Source organism: Triturus cristatus, chromosome 3_1, assembly GCF_964204655.1.
Source record: "Triturus cristatus chromosome 3_1, aTriCri1.1, whole genome shotgun sequence".
NCBI lineage: Eukaryota > Metazoa > Chordata > Amphibia > Caudata > Salamandridae > Triturus > Triturus cristatus.
In genome coordinates this window covers 528,558,219-528,583,162 of record NC_140583.1, presented here as the reverse complement: position 1 = coordinate 528,583,162, position 24,944 = coordinate 528,558,219, and positions in this window count along the sequence as shown.

Here is a 24,944-nt window from a genome sequence, read left to right as displayed (position 1 = left end):
ACTTAAATGAAGGGTTTCAGGTGAAATTACAATTTGGATGTAGCACTTTAAACAATCCCTTGCCCATGATTTGGAAAAGAAATAACTTTTTAAACATAATTTAGGCGGCGAATGCAGATTTAATGAATAAAGCTTTAGCAGCATTTAAAATGTTTAAAAATGCAAACTCTAAACATGTTTCTTGAAATAGGATTAGAACTCAGACATACAAAGTGCACAGTAATCTAAATACAAAGTCTTGATCTGCTAGTGTGCTGGGTTTATGACACTGCCCTGGTGACATTACATGTGAAGTCTAATGGCTCACTGTAGGCGGGTGGAGTAGCAGACGCAGCCATAAATCTCGGCAGGGAGATCATTTATGGAAAAGAGCCACCTAGCAAGGCAAAGAGGCCCAGCTCGGCAGGCGCTCATATGGGAAAATAAATAGCTGTTGTGTGTGAAATGTGTGGCAGAGCAGAAAGAATACAAAGGATTTTGAGGACGCCGAGATTCAATCATGGTTTTTAAAGTCCAAATTCTGCAGTTCTGGTTGTAATGCCAAAGTCAACCCTGCAGCTGGACAGACATGGAGATTAAGACGCACAGCTCCATTAAACGGAGCCTTGCTGGTAGTCGTGTACGACAACTTGTATTTTGCTGCTTCTGTCTTTGCATACTGATATATAATACTGATAAAGCAAGTAACATTACACCTACAACAAGCCAGGGCTATTGGCTTTGCCAATGGTTGTTGTTTGTTTAAGATAAATAAGCAACAACTACCGCTTCCTTGTATATAACATTGAAAATGCTTCCGTTCTGAAATGATGAGACTGAAAGAACTATAACGAGTCTCCTTGAAGTTATCTCAAAAGCAGTGACGAGTGGCACTGCTGCAGAGGTAAGATTTTATTTTTCACACTGAGGGCAAACATGGAGAGCCCGATAGAGACCCAGTTTGGCAACTGCTTTATAGAACTGCCAGTGCAGAGCACTGGCAGGACTTGGCCCACTTAAAGCCCTGGCTCTCACCTGTAGGAGGATGGAACCCAGCAGGGACCACAGCTCCCGACGCACTCGTGATCACGCAGCACACACAACACTGGCAGTAAAAAACATGCCCTAGCCGGCTGTGCCCCTGCATCTGTGGGGGACTAGGACAACTAACGGTGACACTGAGTCAGTTTTGGTGCAGGTCAGTTCACACAGAGGCCCAGAGCTCTGCGCACGCTACTACAAGCAAAATTAGCCAGGACGGAAGGCAACCCCAGCAGGTCAACCAACAAGATGAAAACAAATGTAAAACCATGATGGAGTAGTGTTTATTGCAGTTTTATATAGCGCAAACTCCACACAAAGATATTGGATCACTGTGCATGAGCACCGGTTAAATTACACAAGATCACATTCATGTTTTGAGGCACGGGGAGAAGTGATGTGCCCAGAATCACAGGATTTTGAGCACACCGAGATTCAATCAAGATTCTCAAATTCTAAATTCTGCAGTTCTGGTTGTAACGCCACAGTCCACCCTGCAGCTGGACAGACCTGGAAATTAAGATGCATACACGTGCTCAAGTACGCAAAGAGAACAAAAGGAACGCTTTGAGGGGAGGGGAGGATGTGGCGTACACCTCCAGTGCTATAAATTAAACAAGTTTTAGCTCTCACAACGCCCGGTGGGGTGACGGTGATCATGATAAAACATTGTAAACGTACTGCAGCCACGAAGCGGTGCACTGAGCAGCACTGCCATGCCCGTAATACCAAACACACATGGAAGCACTACTGCTCTGCTCCCTATGCGCAGTGACACAACCCTCAATAATAATTCCCGTGACTACTAGTGTCAGTGCTGGTGGTTGTTAGACTGGACCCTCTTTTGTGTCTGACTCCATCCCGCCTGTCTGCAGTAAAGGGTCACCCTGAAGCCCTTTAGAACAGAAAGAGACATGCCCAGCAATAAACACACACACGCATACAAAGAAACGCAAACATATTCAAACACATACTTTCTCTTGTTGTCAGGTTTTGAAACACTGCTTGTTCAGAGCCTCTGACAGGAATACAGTGCACGCCAACAATGGGAAAGGGGGTGTCTTCTACGACCGACTATAACAAGCATCGATCTCTTAGCTTTATGGGGCCATGTGTTTCCACACACATGGCCCCATAAAGATAAGAAACTGCTTTGCGACAGCAGCAACGCAGGTGACCCAGTCCGGATGGGAAGCCAAAGGGAGGCAACCCAAACAGCTAATTTCCAATGGCAGACCACCTTAAATAAGGGGCGGGGGTTCAAGCCCTCTTCTCAAACTCCTCGTTAACAATAAATCTCGCCCAGCGAGCTGCGCATGCGCTGCAACGCTAGGCGAGACCTAAAAAAACTAGAATTTACTGTTCATAACTGTGGTCTGAAGTCAAGGGGCGGCAATGGCTCCCCTTAATGGCAAGTTGTTTGACTGGCTTCAATTTTCAAGGTATTGTACCTAGGAAAATCAAGATCATGTCTGCCGGGCTGCAGAGATCACTGTCTCAGCTGTATTGTTTATACCTTTGGAGAGGACACATGGAGAGACGTGCTGAGAGTCCCAAGAACATGAATAAAACCATGAGACCCCAGAGTCTTAGGAAACACCAAGCTTTCAGGTAGAAAATTGATTGGAATTTCTGAACGATTTGCGCTCATAGTGCTTTCACCACATCAAATCCGCCTCAGACTGTCCACGAATAAAACATACTGAAGCAATCAGACAATGACGCCAGGTTTTATATTTCAAGTGCGACTCTTTGATTTGTCCCAAAGAGCAGTCCTCAATGAAACACGGAAGTGACCGGCTATTGCTCGACTGGCATCTCCCCAGCATAAGGCTAACTATATGCATCCAGTGCTTGAAAAAGCAGCCATTGGCAAAGCTAGTAGGGTTTGCTTTTGCTACATACTGGCTAAGCATGTGCTTTTTCTGATGCTGCAGGGCATCAGCAGACAGATGCTATACAGCATCAGTAAAAAACACACAAAAATTGCCAAAGCTATACAGCATAAGCAAAAATAGAAAAAGAAAGAAAAAAGACGTTGGGACACAATGTGCGCATGAGTGAATACAATTATTGACGCTACTGGCACCCGCATCATTCAGGAGGCACTCATGCATGATGACGTATGAACACCTATGCATTGTGTGTCTCTTGAATGCTGAGGACCCCATTTTATTTTTATTTATTATTTACCGATCCAAGAAAGCGGACACCTCAGTAAATAAATATACATTTGAATCGCATTAAAGCATATTTGTGCAAGTGGAATTGCCCAGGAGCAAATGGAAGCTGACAGAAGCGCCCCAAAAAATGAAAATAATGATAAAAAATAAATATTTAAAGGACTGTGAGATGTGGGTGAACAACAGAGGAGGGGGTAGAGGAAACAATAGAGAAAAGGCGAAGGAGATTACATCAAAATAAAGCTAGATAGGTGGAGAAAGGAGGAAGAAGGAGCTCATGTTATTAACAGGAACATCAGAACATGAGGGAGAGAGCAAGTGGAACTATGGAAACAGCGGAACTTGAGGAAGCACACAAGTGGAGGAAGAGAACATCATAGTTGGGTTCAGTTGCTTCAGTTGTATATGGTACGGTGTCTGTCCGATTTCACTGGGAATTTTTTAACACACACACAGAAAAAAAAGCACACACACTATCTCATCTCACTCTGTTAGTACCACTACCAATTCGCATTGCTCTCCCTTTCCGCGCCCTGCTTGACATATAATGTATTTTAACATTATGTCCCAGCATGTTGGTTGGGAAATCTAAAATCTGAAGCCTACCCAAAACTCCCCTCCCCACCTCAATCATACTGAACTTGCTACCCTCTGGAGAGATGCACATAGGGGAGAGAGCTGAAAAACTCATCCATCCTCAATGAGTGCTTCATGAAAACAAAAAAACAGTTCTCTGAATCTGAGCAGTGGAAGGACATACGTCAGCATATGCAAAGGAAAGTAAAGTGTAGAGCGCTCTGATATCCCTAGGGATCTTGTACGCGCTATATAAAACTTTATAAATAAATAAATAAATAAAGAAGTTGTGCTCCAGAGGATGAACAAACACAAGAGGAAGACAAACAAATGAATAAGAAGCAGGCAAATGAGATTGACAAAAAGGTTAACCAATAGTAAGCAACTGGCTGGCTGTAAGTGCGCTGTACATCTTTAGGTATCCACAAATGGTATTTGGCTACAGACGGCTATAAACTGTTTTGTAGGGGAGGCATAAAAAGAAAAAAAAATCATACTTTCTCTACACGAGTCCAGCTGGCAGGTGTTCTAAGAGACCATCGATGTGACAGGAATGCCAGCAAGTGATCAGAAATGAACTTGACAGACAAACAGAGGTGCTCGGGCATCCATCTTAAGAAGCCATTTTACTTTGATGGTAAATGCAAACAAAACAATATTAGACATTTCTTTCCAGACGCGCACAGCCGCGAGCTTGTAATCTTGCACAATATAATCGGATGGTGCCCCGAAAACATGTAAGGCATCTTGTAATCGATCTGGTAATCAAACTTAGCTAATTGGAAATAACACACAGGTCCCTGTGTGTCTTCGAAGTACAAGTTATACAGGCTTCAAAACTGTCTTAACAAGCATTTGCATAGCCAATAGGCCTTGCCTTTGGGAGTGTTTAGCCATGCAAAAGTTGATGTTGTTGCACCAAGGATATTGTGCTGCATAACTAAATACTTATAAGGTCCCAAAAGCGTAACCTATTGGCTATGCCAATGCTTGTTATTTAAAGGGCATGTAGTAAACTGTACTGGCAAAGTTAATAGTTTTCGTCAGGGGGTAAGCGAGGGCAACTAGAAATTTGACGTTTTCCACATAATTATAGATTTGCCACGCAATCCATGATGTTCTTCTTAATTTGCAGATGCTAACAATACACTATTGGTTTCTAACTCAAACGGATCAAAAGTTACTAAAACGAAAAGCTATAACGCACGTTGCTGCGCAGTGGCAAGCACTTCCCTTTTCTTCCTGAATAGTTTAGTCAAGGCTGTTTCATAAATTGGCCCTCCCCTGATGCATATTCCAGTGGCCATGTGTATAGTGCATTTACAGCTGTAGATGCAAAGCATATAGGCCAAATAGAAGGAAGTGAGAGAAGAGAGGGGTGTTTTAGATGGAATAAAGACAGAGGGAAGGGAGGAGACAGAACAGAGGGCGGGCAAAAGAGGAGAGAACATTGCAGAGAGGAGCGACAACAGGGCGATAAAAGGGGAAGTGTGAGAGGAGAAGGTTATAGATATAAAGAGAAACAGAAAGCGAGACCAGATACAGGGACAACAAGAAAAACCAGATGGATGGATGGATGGGTTGGACGGATGGCTGGCTGGGTGGGTGGGTGGGTGGGTGTATGGATGGATGGATGTTTTAACAAGTGAAACGGGAGAAGTACAAGAGCGAGATGGGGAGACAAGAGAACAGAATACTGAGAAGGGGTGGGGGAAAGCGAGTGAGAGAACGGAAAAGCTAGACAAGAAAGAATGGAGTGTAAATAGATCAAGAGGTTGTTGATAAAAGTGAAAAGACAGGGATAGGGGAGATAGAGAAAAAGAGAAGGACAGCCAGAATGCTGGAGCGTAGGGCTGTTGGGAGAGAGAGGAGCACAGGGTAGCATCCTGGGTTGCAGCCACACAACACCAGGTGTTATTGCGAGAGAAAAGCAGAGTGTGTTAACACCTCGTGCCTCTACTCTGGTCTCTGTTGTCGGAAGTGTTTTATTTCATGCCTTGCTTTACTGTTTAGGTCTAGCCACTGAACTCATAAAGTTGCCAAGCTGTGCTCTCCACAGACAGACAACCCACCTCACACATCTGTAACCAGTCAGGCCGTGGAGGTAACTTTCCGGGCAGAGCCGGGGTGGCCCCGAGCTGTCTTTGGGGCCTCGCCTCGGGCTCTTTAACTGCAGGCACCGGGTTTACGACCTCTTGTAAAGCGCGGCCATTAGCGTGAGCTGTAACCCTTAATACCTCTATGAGGAGCCGCTGAGAGCAGAGTCCAGGGCGCAGCCGAGCCGCGGAGGAGCCGTGGCGTTACTCTTCTCGTGTCACATCGTGATATATCATCAGCCGTGTGCGCTGACCCGGAGAGGCCTGTCACAGTTTCCCCTCAGTGTGTCTCACCACACCTGCACTATGGGGAGAGGAGGGCATGTGAGGTGACTTACCCGGGGGGCAGAGGCCGGGAGAAAGGACGAAATGCAGTGGGAAAGGAGTGAACAGTGGAGGAAGAAACTGTGTGAGAAAGAATGAGATGGAGTGTGCGAAAGGACAGGATGGAAAGTAAGACAAGGGGATGGGGTGAGAAAACATTGCAGAGTAAAATAGGAAGAAATGGGTTACATATAGAAGAAGTGTGGAGGAGATGGGGAGAAAAGACAAAAAATGGAAAGAGAAAGGAGGCAAGAGAAAAACAAGAGAAAGAACTAGGCGGCTGACAGGTAGGTAGGGGAAGAAAAGACAAGAGGATGGACGGATGGATTGATGGTTGGTTGGGTGGGTGGGTGGATTAGGGACAAAGGGACCGGCGAGTGCAGAAGCATTGCAGCTTGAAGGTGCTCGAATTAAAATGTGTTTAAACAATGCACCATCTTCTCCCTTTCGTTGTAGTTGGCGATCAGTAACAAATGCGAGAAGCATGTACGATCGCAACTGCTGGCACAGTCTGGAATGTTTGTTATTATGATGCTAGGGGACCCGTTTCTTTAATAAAGACATTCATTGTAGTAACAAAAACAAACTTTAGGAAGTTAGGAAGGGGCCCACAATGCCACGCTTCGGGAAGGGGGCGCGGCTTCGAGGCTCAGTCCATGTACAGCGTTTACCTTGTGGGAGCGAGCGCGATAATTGCAAACAGATGGCACCGTTGCTCGCTCCCACAAGGTAAACGCCGTACCTGCATGAGGGCTCATTGGAAACAGTGCAGAACATGCACAAGTTTCCAAAAAAGTCCAGAGTGATTACAAGAAGTCACTCCAAAGCAGCGCCTGCGCGCTGCGTAGGCAAGACCTAAAAACGGAAGCTTCACATTACAGACTTTGAATAGCAGAAGCCGTCTTGGTAGTGTACATCTAAATCAATGTAAGCACAAAAGATAACTCGACAAGTACGGCTGGTGGAGCCTCGTATTACACTGCATTTCCTTGCAACGCATTTTAGGAACTCAGGTCTTCATTCTAAGGACTCCGTATCTTTGACTGTTTAGATGCAGGCAGCTTTTTAAAAACTTTTTTTGTAGTTTTATATACAGCAAACTCAACCCGAAGGTATTGAAGTGATTTACATGAGCACCAGTTACATTACACAAGGAGGCCTTCATTTTTGGTAGGCCCAGGAAGATTAAGGGGAAGATTTGCAAGGAAGTGATGCATCTGTAGAGATGCGTCACTTTCCCTGCGCCACCCTGAGAAACCCTTGCGTTACCATGGATGCGCCGTATTTACAATACAGCGCACCATGGCGCAAGGATTGACAGATGCATCAGAAATTCTGACGCATCTGTTTGGGGCAAAAGTCACGCATTGCTGGAGTCGTGTTGCAAGCACAACGCAAATCCAACAATCAATTATAAGGTCTATTGCCACTACACTGCGTCACTCCTTACGCCTGCTTCACGTAGGCGTAAGGTTTTGACGCAGTGGCGTCCTAGAAGTGACGCAGTGAAATCTTGTAGATTTCACTGCGTCATTTTTATGAGGCTTTCCTATGTGGGAACGTCCACCCTGCATACATTATACCTGACGCAGATATAATGTGACACAAGGGTTTACAACATGACGCACCTCACTAGATGTGTCACATTGTAAATTTGCCGCATTTATTACGCCGCCTCTGCATCTCAAAAGTAACACAACCATGGTGCAAAATTGTCACAAGGGGCTTGTAAATCTGCCCCTAAGTGATCTGCCCAGAATCATTGGATGTTCAGCCGACTCAGCACCAAGGTAGGCAAGCTCTGGCCGTTACGCCACACCCTCGCCCCAACTTATTTTCCGTCATCTAAACTCCACTCTTCTGCCTTCCAACCATTATTTGCAACTTCTATTAAACTCTAGGGGGGGAAACCCAGTTCGAAAAACACACGTGGACTAACATCCGCCAGCTACACAAGGCAGGGGTTTGTCATTGCCCCAGTTTATGGCCACATCAACGACTGTTAATGTGAGGGTATCATCTCACTGCATGGTCTCGAGGCACTCGTAAACGAAATAAGGGGGTTCTGAATTGGCACTCGTGAGGTTAGATGATATACGTATTTTGCCTGAATTATTTTTCAGCTTTTTAGTATTAATGATCAAAGACGTCTTGCAAGGTAGCACAGAAGCGGGTTGTTCCTTTGGACTGGTGGCTCGCGGTGGTTCAAACGAAGCATTACTGCTGCTTGAAAAACATTTGCTGAAATAAAAAGTCTACTCACTATAAGATTTTTTTTTACTTGTGCAAATAATTTATGAATTCCCCCACCCAATAAGCGCTGCTGGACTTCAAAAACATATACAATAGTGCCATCTACTGGTCAAATAGTAATATTCAGCAACTTGTGTCCAACAAGGCCGCCATTCATAGTTGCGTTGAAAGACACTTTTCAAAATTAACTTTCAGTTGGTTGAGTACAGGAGTATCTTTCAGAGAAGCACAGAAGACGTTTACAAGTTCTGAAGAAGAGGCTATATTAAAAAAGCACGCAGAATGGGTGGAATTCAATATTTTTTTAGCATCTTGTCACCTCTGAGAGGAAATTCATTAAAACAAATTAAAACTATTGCGCATTAAAAACATAAGTCTGCTTGTAAGTGGCTGTGTGGCAGAGTGTGGCACCAGAGGCGTAGGAAGGCTGCCGTGAGCCCTAATGCAAGTAAATAAAATGCCCCCTGCCTGATGCCAGTGGTTAGGTAATAAACAAAAAACAAGACCGAAGTAAGGGTGGCGGGGGTCCCGCATACTCCCGAGCACCAGCACCACTACATCTACTGCCCCGATAGCTAAACTCCTGCTCCCCTGCATCATATCCGGAATATCTAAAGTCCCTACCTGATTTCCCTTTCCGCTTTATCACACTACTTTTCACTCCACTCCATTATCTCCACACTTCCCCTCCCATCTGATGGCCACGGTCCCCAAGATCCCCTTACTCCTGGTATCTCTACTGTCCCTTTTCACCCTGTCCACTTTCACTTTACCCTATTCGCCCACGGCCTACACATCTTTCCTTGGGTATCTCTACTCTGCGCTCCCTTTGCTGCTTCTGTATTTCCCACTTTTCACCGGTCACTCCCTGATTCTCAAATGTATCTCTCCACTTCTCACCTCCTTCATTCTCCACTTGTTTCCCTATTGCACCTCGACCTTTACCTTCAACTTTCTTTTCTCTTGCATCAATCTAGTCCCTTTATAATTCCCCTTTCATCAGGCGCTTCTCATCACTTTCTCTTACCTTCTCCATTGTCCCCTGCATCTCTGTATACATTTGAATCTAGCTAGTTTACCCCGCGCCCAACCGCCGGCCTCTGTTACACTCTTACAATTCATCTCGCATCACTACCACCTTTCTTGCAAATCTCCTCTCGCCTCTCTTCATCTGTATCTCACTGCTTTCTACTCTTCATCCTGCCTCCAGTCTCTCCCTCTCTTCTTATCTTCTTCCCTTACTATTCTCTACACTTTCAAGTTTGACATTTCGTCCCCCGTTTCTCCTACACCTCGCGCCATCTTCACTCTCCTCTCCATGTACTCCCTGTATCTTTGCAATCTCCCAGGTATCTATAAATCTTCCTATGTGCACCTTTCCTCCCTATCATTTGCTCTCCCGCGTCTCTTTCTTTTCTCCCTTCTAACGCTCCACTGTTCTTCCCCTCTTAGAGTGAACAAAAAAACAGGCCCCAGGCAAGCATTGGCAAAAACATCTATGCTGACAGCATGGGCGTCTCCGGGAGGAGAGGACTGGGGGGGTAGGCAAGGAGGGGCTCTTGCCCCCCCTGGATCGCCGGTCTGTCCAGTGTGGGGCATACTGGGGGTAACGTGGATGGTGTGGCGCCGGCGGCCGGGCCCATTATTTTTAGGTCGAGCCTACAGCAGCGCATGCGCTGTTGCGCGACTTTTAGTAGGTGGGGTTTCAAAAGTGCTTCCCACTGGCTTTTGCTGGCCTAATGCTTGTGTTCACGTGAGCGTGCACAGCTGCCAGCTTTCTGTTTACTTTCACTTTGGGCGCTGCTGCGCGCGCACCACTCGCATGTTTGCCGGCATGCGTACACACAACTCCCTCCGCCTCCCTCTCCCGCTGCAGCCCCCATCTTTGCATTCCATGTGACCAATGCTTTATACACATAGTAATACTGCCTGGGCAAAGATTTTACCTAATTAGTAACCGTTTAACAGCCAAATACATAAGCAACTGAAAGATGTGACAAATCCTTAATTATGCGCAACAAGTAGCTGCCACAGAATCGCATAATACTAGTGGCCCTGTGGTTGTGTGCAGTATACTGTCCTGACATGGGTGATTTATTAATGCACTTCTTTCTTATCATCATCTGTATAACTAAAAGGAGTCACTACCCTACATAAACAGGTTTAATTTTACCACAAAATTCCCAAAACATTGTTATGGTTTTGTTTCTTTGTATTTGCCAATTCGGGATACTTAATGATAAGACAGTAGAACTACTATCTCCTCTTATAGTTGACATCATGCTTGATAGTTGTTTGAATTTACTCGAGCTGAAGTGTTTGTTACATGATACTTAATTTTTTTAATCAGAAATACATGACGTCCTTGGGTGAAAGCCTGATTTATGGCAATACAAGTTCATCGGAATTTCATGTTTAAACCATTGGATTTGAAATGTGTTTTCCTCGTGTGAAAGACACGCGTCCTTATGAACGTTCCACTAAAAGCCACTCGTCTCCTTGCTATTCTTATTGATTTATCAGCAGTGCCATCTGGTGGCTATAACTAAAAAAATGTTTTATTGAGCTATGAAGAAGAGGTCAATTTATCCCAGCAGAGGCTCACTTATCACTTCTGCCTGATCAAATGTTAATGGCTGAAACACAACACTGTGTGAGGGAGGCATCTACAGATTAACTATACATGTCCTGTTAATTTGAAGCGTATCACTACCATGTGCATGATGGCACTAACCAGTGCAATTGTATTTTATTTTATGATTCTTTTATTTATTTAGTTGAGTTAAGGTGATGGGTGCTGGGGCCATCAAGGAGCTAGGGGCCAAGTATTCTTGAATCTGGTCGGTAAGGACACTCCTAAACAGTCCCTTTTTCGGGTACAGCTCCTTAAAGGCAGCTGGCCCCTGACGGGTCCTCCTGCAAGAGGACAGCAAGCATTGGCATAGCCAATAGGTCTCGCCTTTGGGACCTTATAAGTGTTTAACCATGCAACAGTTGATGTTGTTGCACCAAGGATATTGCGCTGGATAACCAAACACTTATAAGGTCCCAAAGGCAAGACCTATTGGCTCTGCCAATGCTTGTTTGTAACGCTGGCACTCCTGCTGTGCTGGGGCTGACATGCAGGAGGCATGAACTCAGAGCTGTGATAAGAATGCCTCGTGCTCAGTGTTCCAATTCCCAAAGGCAACATGTCCATAGAAGACATGGTTGATTACTGTCTATAATATATATTGTTGCAGACTTTCAGATGCTACAGAACGGAAAACTTTGCAGCAAAACTTTGGGATAGGTTGAATGAAAGCGTGAAATTAGGACATATTTGGAAGGTTCCGCTATTTTAATTTTAGCAGGCGATGACAGCCGGACTGCACCCCAGGCGCTGAGGGGCACAGCATGAGCGCCCCTCGCTTGTTCAGAGATGCTCAAGTCTGACTGCGAGATCCATGAAAGACAGCTCAGAAGGCTCAGTACGTGCTGCGGGGCCACGTGTATCTTGTTTACCACAGATTTTATAAATGCTTGATAAAGTGACTGTCACAAAGGCACTCATTATGAACTGGACTGACATTGGCGCAGATATACCGGGTGCCAGAATCTATATCACCATCTGGTATCTCCACATGAAAGCCCAGCTATTACAAGTTTTTTTCCGCCAAAATGGGGAATGAATGCTCGGACTCTGAGTTACCAGGTGCTTAACTGAGAAGTTTTAAAACCACTGAACCTACGCGGTCTTGGGGGCTGAGGTAGGGGGTGGGGCAGAGGTGCTTGTGCCTGTCTGGGGAGAGCTTTGCTCCCCCCATAAAACTGTAGGGGTTGGGTTGCCTGCAGCCCCTATCCTGCAGGACTGGTGTTACCTGGCCTGGAACTATGGGGTCTGGAGGTTTCAAATTCGATCATTCCCCCTTAGTTATCACTCCAATTGAAGTATCTCAACTAGTAATGAGAATCTTAATGGGGAAATAAAACGTTTTGTTGAATCACAAACAGTAGTAAATTCATGCTGTTGTGCGCAATATCACACTGCCATCTTGTGAATGATGTCTCAATAGAGCTTCAAATCTTCACAGACATCATCAAACCAATGAACATTCTGGCATTCCTGCTGGTGCTGATTGTTAGAGGTGCTGCAGTGGGTAAACCGGAGTGCTTCTTCTTCTACTCAGGATGTCTCCTTTAATATTACACAAACACGAAGAACTCTTAGTATGAGAAATAACTTGCAATCGTATTCATAAGGCTGTTAAAAGATCTGTCTCGACCGACCCACCCGTTAGACAAATGCTGTAAAAAATACATTTTAAGAAGGGTCGAAGGTTCCTGGGTGCTCAGTGAATTATGAATAGGCGCTGCCAAATTGGGCTGTTTCCTGCACAAATGGGCGACATTTTTCCCATTTGTGCGGGAAAAAACTACCCTGGCGGGATGCGGAAAGTTGGGGGACATTTGCCCATGTGTGCGCAAAAATAGTGGATCCTGCGGAGCCCACAGAGAATGTGATATAATCAGGGCCGTCAATCATTCTTAGCGCTAATGCGCTACTTAGGACGGCCCTGCTTCTTGTGGATGGTCTGCCCCCAAGAGAGAATGGACCAATCATCTTGCGAGTGGCAGGCCTGGCATCATTTAAAAAAAAACTTTTCCATTTGCCTCTCTTGGCGTGGGCACGCAGCGTACTCGGAGTGCTGTGGTCGGACTGGAGCTCAAGAGAAGGAGTCACTAGTGTCAAGGCAGGGCTGGATTGCCTACCCTGCAGCCTGCTTCTGTTGCGCGTGGGAGTCCTTGGTGCCCAGCAGGTGTTTTAAGGTGAGATTATGTACGAAGTGTCCACTTTTTTTGCGCTGCTGCTGTCAGCTTTTTTCTCTTTCTGTCTCTCTCTAAGCTCCTCACTTGCTGAAACCGGTGCTTCAATAAACGTCTCTTACCCTCTGTTTCATTCTAGTTTCCTTCATTCATCCCCATGTGAAATGGATCCAAAAAAAAGAAAGAAACGTCATCTTTTTCTTACATATTTCTGTTCCAACGTGCAGCCTCTGGACAAAGCGGAAAACCAGGTGCAAAACAGGAAAAATAAATAACCGAATAACGCATTACACAGCAGTTTCAAAGTGGCCAGATTGGTTTTATTCCCACACAAACACATTAGCGCCGCTTTTACAGAGTTTGCCATTGAAGCGCTACTTTCATTTTCTCGTCATTCTTTGAACAATATTGTTTTCCCTGGGTGTGGTAGTGCACCATTCCAGGAGGTTCAGCAGTACCCGGTTGATGACTGGAGTGGAAAATATTTATTGTGATCCTTATCAACTCTTTTCCTTATTTTTGTTTATACAATGTGTACTGCTGCTCTGTGTTCAGGGATGTGGTCTTTTTAAACCATACTACTTATGTTTTGTAAGGATTTAAGCAAAGGACATTGAATGGGTCCCTTCTGGGCCCTGTAGTCATGTGCTAACATTTCTGGTTAAAACACTCATTGATTTCTGAATAATGAGTATAAAATTGTCAAGGTAATAACCATGTTGTTCTGCTTACATTTCACATGCTTTACTTAATCTTGCATTCCCTATTAGGGTTTGCTTTTTCCAGGATGTTGTAACTTTTGTTACTCTAGTGCATAATTTGAATTGAGTTGCATCCAGGTATTTATAGCAGACCATAGAAATGTGCTTGCGAAGCGACAAAGGCAGCCAGACCAGCGTCGGTTCAGAGGACCAGGGATGGGGGCGCTGGAGCAGGGGTGGGGAGCGGCATTACAGACTTACAGACTGCGGTGGCCAGGGCTGGGGTTACCCAGGGCCCGATCTCCATGTTCTCAGAGCTCCTAATAGAGGTGGAAGCCATTAAAACCATGCAGGAAAAAAGGGTGGACAATTCCCGCCAGGCGATACATAGGTTACACTAACACACCATGGACAGACAGTATTGACAGTTAAAAGACACATTTTTGATAACATGCCATTACGAATAAACAATGGTGGTCGGTGCATTTTGTTAATTATTCGGCCTGGTGTTCTACAGGCCATGTAGTTATTGAATGATAACATCAGGTACACTGTACCGTATGCATTTTATGTAATATACTTGTCGGGCTCCGCCCATTTGGTACCTTTAAAAACTAATAACATTTGTCGTGAAAAAAACAATGTGAACAATTTTAGAGAGCGGCTTTATTCAATCTGAATCTACATACAGTTCGGGGGGGGGGTCTCCGACTGAATGAGATGGAACAGCGAGTGTCTAACTGCGAAGACAAGATACACAACTTGGAAAAGAGTAATCAACATCTTGATCTTGAGTAGGAGGTTGTGTGGGTCAGAGAGAACAGGAGCAGATGGAGAATTATGCAAGGTGATTCTGGCGGGTGCAGTCCATTAGTAGAAAAGCTGCTTCAGTTCTATGCAACTCCAGAGTTTGATCAGGATTTCACAATTACATGAGCTCACCGTGTCCGGCTCACACCGGTGGTCAGGCCATGACCCCCCATACTATGTTAGTAAAGAAGGCCCCGTACTATGTTAGAAAACTCCGCCGATTTCATTGTTTAAGAAAGGATTTTGGACAAGGCAACAAATGAGAAAGCCTTCAAGTCAACATAGAAATTTGAATTTCGAATGGCTTTGGACATGACTGTACAATCGGCCCGGAGGTGCAATTAGTTTAACATTTTGATTACAAAATTCCAGTCAGCTGGGGGGTGGGGGAGGAAGCAAGCCTCGATAATTCCGTTTTCTATACTTAACCCTCTTTACAGGGGTCCCTTTCAAGTATTTGGCAATGTGGAGAAAGCCACTGAGTTCCTAGAGTCAATGCTTTAATTCCATTGTGGCATTTTGCAGATTTATTTTTCGATTTCCTTGGTTGTTGCGAGAATTTTTGAGGGGAGGGGTCAGAAGGGAGGGGTTGGAGCACTATGTCATGGTGCCAATATTCCCAGGATGGAGGGCTGGGTTTCATGCGGAGAGTGGGTAGAAAGGCAGGCCACCCAAAATGGCATGGGGGGAGGGGAATGAGAGGTTGGTGGAGGATGGGATAAGAGGGGGGTTTGGTATGCTTGTTAAAAAGAGATCCAGCATGGTGAGTAGAAGGGATATACAGAGTAAAATCTGAGGGTGCCTTTGATGGAGTCATCTGGTGGTCTGATGTTTTTAAAATGGGTGGGTTTTAAAATGGATGGAGTCATGGTAGACTCATTTTTTTGGGAAAAGTGGTCTAACTATGCCTGGGAAGAGTTGTTGGAAGTTTGGTTGAGTCAGGCACGTGTTCTTTAGCTGTGGTATGAGATTACTCCGAAAGGTAATAAGCAGTCTAGGATGCACTTTATAAAGTGGATGTACTTCAGATTTTAGCTTGTTGCCGGCACTTTCACTGCGTTTGCACTTTTGCATAGTAGGCACTTCAGACACTTTATGCACTTTTTGCACTTTTGATGTATCAGGTTTTTTGCCTGGATATAGAAGGTGGGCGTGATGTCTTAGAGCACTGTGAAGATGGTTTCTTTTAATGTTAATGGACTCAACAATAAGAAGAAATTGCATGTTATAGAAACCGGGATCATAGCAGAAAGCCCTTTAATTGTAGGAAACTCATATTCCGGTTGGAAAGCTTTTAGAGTTTTCCATGTTTAAAGGCTGGGCCAGCTATAGATGTTTCTCGTCTGCTCAGCCTGCAAATTTCAGAACTGCTGTTTTTTTGGCCAAGAGATTGGATGCTGAAGTGCTTGATTCTGCCAGTGATTAATATGGTTGTTGGTACTGGGTTAATTGCTTGGTGTTTTCTAGACAGGTCTCTTTGTGAGCCTGTATGCCCTAGTGGAGGATAATACTGGGCCCTATGAGGAGCCATTTCAGTCATTATTGCAAGTCAGAGGGGACATTATTATAGGTGGAGATTTTACATTTTTGCAGGACCCGAGAATAGATTCATCAGTAAAATTTAAAAGACAGTTAAAGCCTAAAGTTGCGAAGGTTTTGCAGAACAATCCAAAAACCTTTGTAGATTTCGATCCCTGAAGGGAGGCCATCCCAACAAAAATAGAATATACATGCCTATCAGGAAGATTCCATAGCTCTTCGCACATCAACTTTTTTTTGTCACTAAAGCCTTGATTTTCAAGGGCCAACGGACACACCCGAATGGATTTTCGTACCATGCAATTCTTGCTCTGGAGATTTTTGTGAAGCAAAGAGTTAGGGTATGGGTTATTAATAAACACTGTAGGAGGGATAGGTTTGAATATGTAAAGAAGAGATAAAGGCATTTTTGATTAGGAATCATAGGTCCAGCCACCAAGTGTAGTGTGGGATGCATTAAATGCGCATGTAAGAGGGCTTCTGATATCAAAGTCTGTAGCAAATAGTAGAAGTGCTAGAGAGCAAAAGCAGACTTTTGAAAAGACCATTTAGGAAATGCAAGATACATTTTTAAGGCACCCATCCGCGTTAAATAGAAAAGAGCCAGCAAAGGATAAACAGGCATTAAGTGATTTGCATCATACTAAATGCTGTCAGTAGCGGCTCCTATAGGGGAGTAGTGGTGAAGTGGGGAGGAGGGTGGGGTAAAAAAAAGAAAGGGGAGGAATAAAGAAAAACACAATTACCTTTCCAGTGACCGGCTCTTCTCTGTCCTCTTCATCCACGTTTGTGCATCTCATCGGGCTTATATGCAGAAGGTTTATGAGGAGAGTAACCTTACAGGAAGATTTCTAGCCTGGCAGGCACTGGGACAGGCTGTGAGTAATCTGAACAATGCTTTGAAGTGCCCAGTCTCTGGGGTTAGGTGTAAGGAGCAGGAGAAACTGGGCGAAATTTTGCCCGAACATTAAAGGCAGATATATAGTCAGAATCAAGGAATCGATAAAGACGCTCTGGGTAATTTTTGGGTGGGGCTGAATATTCCTACTCTTTCTGAGGAAGATGTGGAAAATATAGCCCACCCCCTTTTCCAAAGAGGAGCTGGTTGAGGTGGTAAAAAGTCTCCCATACTGCAAGGTATGTGGTCATGATGGCTTTTTGGCCAAATTTTACAAAGCGTTTTTGGAATTATCATCTCATTATCTTTTATTGGTAGCTATTGTATTGCTGGATGATGGCCCCATACAGGCCTTATTTAGTATGGGGAATTTAGTTAGATTTTTAAAAAAAGGAAAGGATGGTGAAGACCTGAATTCTTATCATCCAATCACATTGTTACATACAAACTATAAGATCATTATGAAATTATTAGCTAATAGATTTAGTTTTATAGCAGCAAAATTATTTAGCTGAGGCATTGGATTATCTTGCAGTCAATAATAATCCTGCCATAGTTCTCCTATTGACTGCAGAGGAGGCATTCAACCTCGTGGTCTCGGAAATGCTCTTTTGTTTTTTAGCCAAATTTGGGGTACCTTCTCAGATCACAAGGTTGATAGATAAGATGTATAAGAATGCTGAAACTTGGATCATAGTTACTGTCACCAAGGTTGGCAGACTGCAATTTTGACGTGGCACCTGGCAAAGATGTCCCCTATCACGGTTCTGTTTACCTTTCTCATCGAGATACTGGCGATTGCGATAAGAGAGAACAGATATATTCATCCTCCTATTGTACAGATGGGGAAGTTAAAATTATATGCCAACTACATAATGTTGCTTCTGGATGCTAATAGGTTGCGATTTTTTCTTTATATCAGGAACTTGGGGGCTATACAATTAACAGAAGGAAAACTGAAGCTATCCTTTGTAGCTGTAATTCAGATAGATTACTTCCAGATATAGCACCCGGTGTAAATGATCAGCCGAAGAGATACTTGGGCATTGAATATTCTTCAAAGATTGAGGATTTATGCGATCTTAATTTCGCCTCTCTACTTTTAAAAGTAAAAGCCACCTTTGCACTGTAGAATCTAATTCCTTTAACTATTCTAGTGAGGATCACCCTGATCAAAATGATGGTTCCCCCATTGTTTATTTATATTTTTTCTGCCATTCTGTGTGTTTTAACAACATTTTTATAAAAAGTGGAGTCAATGTTTACTTTATTTATCTGGAGAAAAAAAAACTGCTAGATTGGCACTGGACACTTTATATGAAGGATTGGAGAAAGGTGGTTTGGCACTCCCTAATTTGAGGGATTATAATGCTGCATATTGGGCACAGTACATGTCCAGATTAATGTGAAATTTACAGTAGGAGGAATTTTTAAGAATGATTTTCTTCAGCTGAGTCTCTCTGAATATGACATTTAAGATGTGTTAAAATGTATAATGTCACCCAAAAAAAGTTTGCTACAAAAGTGTGAGGTGGTAATTAGAAAACACAAGGATTTCTATAGGAGATATGCAATTTACTACATTAATGTGGTTACACCCTCGACAGAATTACCTTGGGATGTCGGGGCTACGGTGGATCCCGACATAGTGAAAAATATGAAGAGAGATGGGTTCAGTAAGGTAGGGGATTTTGTGATCTAAGGAAGGTGGAAGAAATAAAGGGTGATTGTATGCTTTTAGCCTTAGGGGACTAAGAAACTTGATATATTCTGGGGGCAGTTTATGTCCAAAACCTCTGAGTAGGACAAAGAGATTGTTCGTTTTTTCTGATAAACCTTTGCTCTTATTCATTCTTTGTATTAATTAAATGTGTGGTTTACAGTTTGACAGCTCAATGGATTGATAATGTAATGAACCATGATTTGTACATGTATTTAAGTGCTGGTGTTTGTGTATAATAAGTTGATGTTTTTGTCTCTGTGGTGGATCTCACTAAAAAATATAAAAAATTAAATCTAGAATAATTCTAATATATTCATGTGAAGGGTCCTATCCTATTTCAAGGGGCTACTGATGATTTCTACCTAAACTGGCTTTCTTATGGACGAGGTGAATGTTGCTCATAATTGTGATCCGAGACCAACATGTCTCCAATGGCTCCACTGAAACAAGTTTATAAGCTGGCCTCACAAATGGAGATGCACCTGGGCAGGATAAATGCAGATCCTGTCTGCCAGACTGCCAAAAACTAGCCTCACAGACGTCCAGGAGCACAGACTAGACACATTGCCATGAGGCTTTTAGGGCAGATCAAATGCAGAGGCATGAGTTTGAGTGGGGCTGCCGTATAATCTCCCAAATAAATTGGACATTTACCTATGGAGGAAAAGCCTAACTGCAAACAGAAACCAAGATTGCACCAATTAAATTCGTCTGCAGGGTTGGCATCTCCCTACTGATGAAACCCAGCACATGTAAAAATGAACTATATATGTGACTGTGCCATCTAAATGTTTAATCACTCTTTTAATGGATATGAACTTTGATTAGCCAATCATCCAAGTACGGATCTTTTGTCTGCTGAAGGGAGACCTTTGAGAGTAGGAAATCAAGCAAATTGGAATGGAATTGGGTATTGGACTATGGAAGGGCTCACCCTGAAGACCTAAGGGCATCCACTCTTGACTCTGAATTGTTTGAAAACCAGCTTTCTCAGAAATGTGTTTAAGAATCAAAGGCCAAGGATAATGCAACCTTTCTCTTCCTTGGGGATTCGGAAATATCTGGAGTTGAAACTCTTTATTGATAATGCAATGGTACTTTAACCTCCTTCATCAAGATCTTTGCGTGGAGGGACAGGAGACGAGGAGACAGGGGAGAAGGGTGGAGGCATTTTGCGAATTAGAGGGAGTATGCTCACTGGATGAACTGAAGGCCCACTGGTCCAAGGTAAAACCCTGTCATCCAGACAGGTTTCTTTTACACGTTTATCCTTCCACCTCAGCAACAGCCTTTCTCACCACCCTCTCCTACCAACACACATCTTCTTTAAGGGCTTCATGTGAAAGTGCCAGCATACTTCTACTGTGGAGGCCTTCAGCGAAATGGAAAGGAGAATGGGTAAACTAAAGAGACTACTGAGCCAGGTAATATCCACCCATCGTGACAAGAAGGCTCTCACCCATGTCCTTAATGGCATATCAAGCCATTAAAAAGGTTGTGAGGTGACAAGAGTGGGTAGATGGCAAAAAAACTGTTTCTGATGCCCTTATTATGCTCCTCTACCTCTGCAGGGGCAAAGCTACAGTTGATGCGATTGTGAGTGACGTTGTTGTCTTGACCAGAGGAGTGAGTTGACTACATTCACAAAACCTGAAGAATTGTTGGTGGAATTCATAGTCCACGGAGTCCAAGCCAAGGATCCGCCTGTATAGCACAAGCCAAGGGTCCGCCTGTATAGCACAAGCTAAGGGTCCGCCTGTATAGCACTGTTCTGCTTGAACCTTTAGTGACGGCCTTAATTTCCTCCGTTCAACTTCTGCCAATCAATAGGCATGTGGATGAGCCCAGTGTGGCCAACACCACAAAAACCTGTGGAAAGTATCACAGCACAGGGCCACATAACAACCAGCCAAAGGGGCCACAGCATCCAGAGTTCAGACCTGGTTGCGAGCTTATCCTTGACAACATTCTTCCAAAAGATCCTCTAAAGTTATCTGGCAAAATGGGAACAAACAATTTTGCTACTTCACCCAGTCCATGGAAACCATGGAAAAACTATAAATAGTCCCTTGGACTCCCTATCTGCAGGAAAGAGGAAATCCACTTGTGCAAATCAGCTTCGACAACCATTTCCCCAGGGTCGCGTGTGCCATTAGGAAGACCTGATCAGTGGAGGGCTGCTTGTGTTTCTAGGGTGCCTGTCTGCACAGAGCAGGTGTTGTGTAATGTCTGGTATCCCCAAGGTATCGTGTATCCCCTGCACTTCGGCACTTTTCGGAAACTAAACTCAGCCCGGGAAGGTTCAGACAAAAGCAGCTGATCACTGCTCGGGCTGAGTTAACGGATACACAATTCAACAGGTTGCCGAACTCAGCTCTGGCGATAAATCACCTGAAACTTTTGCACGAAGAGAGACAGACAGAAATAAATAGAGAGAATGAATCATAATGGAAATAACAATTAAGTTAATAAACATTGTGAAAGTAAAGAAAATATTGCTGAAGCATATCGAATCGTAAAGAAATAACATGAGGGGAAGAGAATAGAAACAACGGCAGGGGTTCAAATAAGGGAAAAAATAATATCAAAACGAGCGAAAGATTAAAGGGTAAAGGTAAAAAAAAAGGCAATGAAAAAAGCAAAGTATTGGCGTGGGCTAGGGGGCTTGTTTTCTTTTAATCTGTGTTAATATTTCTAATGTATTGCTCTTCAATTGTCCTGTCTTATTATTGCAATTGTCAAAGATATCTTATTATACAATTTGTATGCATGAGTTTTTGGGTTACAGCGCTCTGCAATATATTTGTTATTTGACAAATAAACTCTGTTCTTAAACAAAAAAAAAAGCAAAGTATTAAAATGGGGAAAGAAAGTGTTTTGATTTCCATATTATGAATATGTTATAAGGTGCTAATGACAAACATATAACTTGCAAAATAAGTTGAATAACAGTGCATGTTTAGTTTGACTCGTGCAACATACTTGGCATTTTACCAGCTGCCCTATCTTTTTGTGTCCATGCTAATTAAACAAGCATTGGCAACACAATCGGTCTCATACTTTTGTGAAAGTTAGAGCTATTGGCGTTGTAAATGACAATGTTTTTTACATATTTTTTAGGTCGAGCCTGGGCAGCGCATGTGCTACCCTGTTGCATGATGTATTAGAGCATGGAATAGAAACCCCGCCCAATCTCCTCCCATATTTGCCATTGGCTTGTGTCATTGTCCTTCGTAAATGCTGGCTTCTGATTCGTTATTAGGCTTGTAGGTCCCTCCTTAGTACCACCTTGTCTTCATTTGTAACCTCCCATGAGGACTGGCCCTTTTACTTCAGTTGTTACACGATACGTCTTTTTTAGTCTGTAGGCACTATTTTCTTTAATGAGTTTCTCCTACTGCAGGCACAACATGCTTTCCTGCAGTAGGAGAAACTCGCCATGCGTGCTTTGACTTTTCGAGCAGACTGGGATAATGGCGGCCGCTTCTTTGACTAGGTCTCGCATTTACAAGAGTTTGAACTATTGGCATTGTAAATGATGATGCCTTTTATTTATGTGTTAATTAGCAAGACATATAAATAAAAGTAATTGTCATTTACAATGCCAATAGCTTAAACTCTGGCAAAGGCGACACCTATTGTATTGCAAATGCCTGTCATACATGGTTCCTGGTGCACACTGGAGACACACATTCTGATGTTGGTTTCTTACATTGCTGGTTTTCGTACGCAGATACTGGTGCACGCACGTGTCTCAGGCTACACAGCACACATTCTGGGACTAGTTCCCTTACTGTCTTTGTTCGTACACGGATCCTGGTGCACGATGGTGGCTCACGGCAAACATTCTGGTGCCAGCTTCCTACATGGCAGGTCATTGTACAGGAATTCTGGTTCAAACTCATGTCACTCTCTGCACAGCACACTCTAATGCTGGTTTTCCACATAGCAGGGCAGGTTTTCCTACACAAATCCTGGTGCGCGCTTGTGTCACATGCTGCACAGCACACTCTAATGCTACTTTTCCACATGTCTGGTTTTTATGCACAGATTCTGGTGCACGCTCATGTCTCATGCTGCACAGTACACAGTAATGCTGGTTTTCCACAGGGGTATTTTTCATGCACTCATCCTGGTGCACGCTCGTGTCTCACACATCACAGCACATTCTAATGCTGGTTTCCCACATGGCTGGCTTTCGCGCACAGATCCTGGTGCACGCTCGTGTCTCATGTTGCACAGCACACACTAATGCGGGTTTTTCACAGGGCTGGTTGTAATGCACGGGTCCTGTTGAACGCTCATGTCTCGTGCTGCACAGCAAACTCTAATGCTAGTTTCCCACATGGCTGGTTTTCGCACACAGATACTGGTGCACGCTCATGCCTCACGCTGCACAGCAAACTCTAATGCTGGTTTCCCACACAGCTGGTTTTTGTGCACGGATCCTGGTGCACGCTCATGCCTCACGCTGCACAGCACACTCTAATGCTGGTTTCCCACACGGCTGGTTTTTGCACACGGATCCTGGTGCACTCTCATTCCTCATGCTGCAAAGCACACACTAATGATAGTTTTCATACATGGACCCTGGTGCACGCTTGTGTCCCATGCGGCACAGCACACTCTAATGCTGGTTTTCTATAATGCTGTTTTTAAGGCACAGGTCCTGGTGCACGCTCATGCCTCACGCTGCACAGCACACTCTAATGCTGGTTTCCCACACGGCTGGTTTTTGCACACGGATCCTGGTGCACTCTCATGCCTCATGCTGCAAAGCACACACTAATGATAGTTTTCATACATGGACCCTGGTGCACGCTTGTGTCCCATGCGGCACAGCACACTCTAATGCTGGTTTTCCATAATGCTGTTTTTAAGGCACAGGTCCTTGTGCACGCTTATGCCTCATGCTGCACAGGACAATCTAATGCTGGTTTTCAAATGAGTTTCTCCTACTGCAGGCATAACAGGCTTTCCTGCAACATTCAGCGCGCCATGCATGCTTTCACTTTCCAAGCAGCCCGGGACAATGGCGGCTGCTTCTTTGCAAGGAAATAGGTCTCGTATTTACAAGAGTTTGAGCTATTAGCATTGTAAATGACAATGTTTTTTATTTATGTGTTAATTACAAAACAGATAAATAAAAGGCATTGTAATTTACAATAGCAAATGCGAGATCTACTGCATTGCAAATGCTTGTTTTTGTTTGCAGTGGAGTGATCAGTTAGAAAACGCGGGTTAGAGCTATTGGCATTGTAAATGTAAATATTTATGTGTTATAGAGAAGAGTCGGTGTATGTGGTGTGTAGTGGAAGGATGTGGCTACCATCCAGATAATGTGAGCATTTAAGAAGCAGAGGTGCAGTTAGGATGGATAGGTTGGTGGAATGATAGCTAATTGTATGAATGCTTGAATGGATGGATAGCTGTATGAGTACATGCATGGCTGTCTGGGTGATCAGTTGAATGAAAAGATGGTAGGTGATGCATGGGTAGGAAAGTTACGGATGGTTGGTATGGAAAGAAAAAGATGGATACATAGGGAAAATATTTATAAAAAGGAAAGTTTTGTACCTTATTGGACCTTTGGTCAAGACTGGATGATATATCAGGCTACATGGCGGCCCAGACCTCAATAAACATAAAATCCAATTTACAAATCAGAAGTTGGTGAGGGTTTTGTGCCCTTACCCCAAAACTATGCTTCGTTGTCAGCTGCTTGGATGCCTTCCCAATCTGCAGTCTTCCAACACAGTATTACACTTGGACGCTGGTTTAACCCATTCAAATCTTAAATGCTGTGTTCCATCAAACCTTACAAGAGACAGTTACTAATTATGACTGATGAAGGAAAATCCTCATGAGTGGTCTCATTTATAGCACTTGCATGTGGTGTTCTGCATGTTGCAAGGACACGTGGACAATGCCCTGTTGATGAACACAATTATGCCACTCTGTGGCGTTGAGACTGCCAGATATAGGCCTATTTGTAAACTCTCTGGTGCATATTAT